Here is a 3,538-nt window from a genome sequence, read left to right as displayed (position 1 = left end):
AAAATCAATTTTTTTCACAAATCAATAGATAGCAATGGGTTCTATTAGATTGTGAAAAAAATTAAATTTTTTAATGAAAAATATGCATGTTTTGTAAAATTTAGTTTTGCGCGCCGGACACTTATTTAGGGACGGAGGGAGTAATATTGTAGCAATGCCATTTTGCGTCAGCCATAAAGGAATATATTGCCTCATGTTGGCGCGGATAAAGGAGAACTGTCTCATTAAATATTTGTTCTCACATGCGCACACCCTATAAAATAGAACCCTAAGGATCCATTCTTTCTTCAGTTTTCTCCAACCAAGAAAAGCTAGCTCTAAGCCACGGTGTGCAGTACTTAATTGGGTTATTGTTAATTCGATAGTTTAATTATTACTATTTTTAAACAGTTTTTATATATTCAATATACATCTAAGCTTTGTCTTTGTTAATTCGATAGTTTAATTATTACTATTTTTAAACAGTTTTTATATATTCAATATACATCTAAGCTTTGTCTTTTCAGGGTAATTGATGATTCGATCATGAAGACGAAGACCACCACCTTCTTCCTTGTACTCTTTGCAACCCTACTTCTGACCCTTGGACCTCTTCAAGCCGATGCAGAAAAAGCAAACTACCGTCGGCTCCTAAGCGACGGCTGGAATTATGATGCTGGTGAATCATCCGATCAAAGCAGCCACCACCAGACCACTAGTACTGACCCACCAGATACATGGGTGCGGAAAAGAGAAAGCCAAGGTCACCCATTCCCCTAATATCAGAACCAAGCTTGATGCTGAAGAGGGTACTTATGCAATGTTATCTTATTTGTCCGATGGTCCTTAGTCCTGACCAATCGTTCCATGGTACACCCATGTGGTTGGCCTATAGAAACGTATGGTACTGAGATATGATAAGCTTGTGTGTGACTTGTTTGGTCTGTGTGATGCTTGGCCTGGCTTGTAGTCCAAGTACTATCATGCTTTGTAAGATACTAAATAGAAATCTTAAATAAAATGACCATGCCTGGCTTGATGGAAGCATGGTTCTTGTGTGGACTTATATCATCATCATCATCTTCTTCTTCTTCTTCTTTTATCACCGTGTGGAGTTATATATAGGCTCACTTTCTCTTGTCTAGCCTCTTCTTCGTTTAGGATTTTCACTGTTTTTTTTTTTTTCCTTGTGGAATCTTCCTTTTATGTATCTCTTTCTAGAGTAAGAAACAAAGATTTAATTTTTTTTATACTTCTTATATATATGTGTGTTTTTGTCCCATATATCGTTGTGGTTTTAAACGAATTTTGGTCAATTTTTTTTTCCAAATAAAACTAAATGTTTTATTGGATTGTCTTTATTGATTAAATTGTTTTGTTAATTATAAAACCGAACCTAGACTTTCTAACTTAGGAAACCCTAACCCTAGAAACCCTTAGTATATAAAATGGGTATTTAAATAGGGGTCTTGTATCTTAGACATACTTATGTCTCCATCCTAATTAGTTTGAATTACTATGCTTCATCTTGACTTTCCAATAAAACCCAAAACACCCTTCAAAACACTCTTGCTGCGGGGTGTCCCATGCCCCCTTCTCTAACACACTATGGTGGATTCCAATAGAAAGTGTATAGATCTCACTGCAATGTGTGATTGAAAAAAGATTTAGACATCACGTGGCGGTGCCCCAAAGTATAGAATAATTTTTTCCTCGATTAACTCTTAACCATTAAACATTTGACAAGTCAGCACCAAAAATATCCCCCTTAATTTTTATCCTAATCATGATTACGTCTTTGGTGGCTACACTAATCTCGCCAATGGTGCTAACCCCATTGTCGATCCATTAATTACTTCTTTGTGATTCTATCCCAATAAATAATTCAAATACAGCCCCATTTTTCCTTTTCTCTTTTGTAGGAATAAGAAAAAATGAATTTCGAGGATAAAAATAAAATTACATATTGTCTCATTGATCTCTCTGATGGATTTTTTGTCACGAATTTTACATGATATTAAAAAATTATGTGTTCAAAAAATAAAGTTACACATAGCTAGCATATGTGACGTCAATCCCCCAATCCATTGGTTTTTTTTTTTTGTTCAAACGGCATACATGAGGGTTAGGGGAGTTAGTTAATTAATGGGGAAAAAACTGAAATAGTCCTTGTAGTTAAGTATTTGTGTCAATTTAGTCCATGTAGTTGTAATTGGCTCGATTTACACTCTGTACTTTTCATTTTGTTTCAATTTGGTTCAATTACTAACTTTCGTTAGTCCGCCATTAGTCCTTTAAACTACAAAATCATATGGCCCCCTTTTTTGGGGTTAAAATAGACTCGTTCGGCTAAATAAGCCAACTGGCTTATGTTTTTATCCTTATTGAATTTTTTTTGTATTTGTTAGTTTTTCGTCATTTTTTTGGGGTTATTGCATCGTTATGATGAGAGGAATCTAAAAAGTAAAAAATTATGATCGAAATTTAATTTTTTTTAATAAAGACGAAAAAATTGGCTCATTGGCTTATTTTTGTCTTTATTCAAAAAAAAAAAGGTTTCGATCATAATTTTTTACTTTTTAGATTCCTCTTGTTATGACGATGCAATAATTCTCAAAAAAATAACGAAAAACTAACAAATACGAAAAAAAAATTGAATAAGGACAAAAAAATAAGCCAGTTGGCTTATTTAGCTGAATAGGGTTACTCATTCCCCTCTTGTCCTAATATACCTCCAAACCAAAAAACAGCTCATTTTTCCATTCTCCATTGATAAGGAGGCACTTGGGAAGAAAGTTGGTTATAATTTTCTACAAAAAGTTGCCGTCGAATTCAACATTTTCATGATCAGCCATGAGGCATCATGTAACGCCCCGATTTCTCAAGGGATTTCGGGAACATTAACTCTAAAATACACTGAATTTTACAAACTATTAGGCCCTTATTTATCCTTATACAAAATTTACAATTTCAAAATAATACAAAAATCTATGTACATTTACTTAATAAAAGCAACTCCAGAGCGACTCTAACACTACAAGAAAAATCAAAATTGATGAAGAAAAAGTGGCGACGAAATTTAATTTTGTCACTAAATGAGTATATTTGGCGACGAAAAAATAAATTCGTCACCGTTTTGACATCTTCCGTGACGAAATAATTTTGTCATCAATTATACCTATTTAGCGACGAAAAAAATATTTTCGTCACCAAAAGTACCCATTTGGCGACGAAATACATTTTTCGTCACCAAAAGCTTAAAAAAGGTGACGAAATTATTTTTTGTCGCCAAAGATAATCATTTGGTGACAAAAAATATATTTCGTTGCTAAATGAGACCAATTTAGTAACGAAATATTTTTTTCGTCACCAAATGCTTAACTTTGGTGACGAAAAATAATTTCGTCACCATTTTAACGCTTTCAGGGACGAAAAATATATTTCGTCATCAAATGGGTACCTTTCGTGATGAAATTTATAAATTACGCTTCGTCACTAAATGTATTTCGGACATAACTCTTTACTAAAAACTCCGATTGAGATAATTCAAATTGTGTTT

The 3,538-nt window shown here is 33.5% G+C and overlaps 1 long non-coding RNA gene across 1 annotated transcript; it reads left to right on the top strand.

Annotated features, from left to right (window-relative positions):
• Positions 1–212: 212 nt before the first annotated feature.
• On the top strand, positions 213–1,045 carry LOC131325310 (uncharacterized). The gene is made up of 2 exons (XR_009199655.1): positions 213–327; positions 507–1,045. It is a non-coding gene; the product is annotated as an uncharacterized LOC131325310 (long non-coding RNA).
• The last annotated feature ends 2,493 nt before the right edge of the window (positions 1,046–3,538 follow it).

The sequence above is a fragment of the Rhododendron vialii genome, chromosome 1a (assembly GCF_030253575.1).
Source record: "Rhododendron vialii isolate Sample 1 chromosome 1a, ASM3025357v1".
Classification (NCBI taxonomy): domain Eukaryota; kingdom Viridiplantae; phylum Streptophyta; class Magnoliopsida; order Ericales; family Ericaceae; genus Rhododendron; species Rhododendron vialii.
This window is presented reverse-complemented; position numbering and strand designations above follow the sequence as displayed.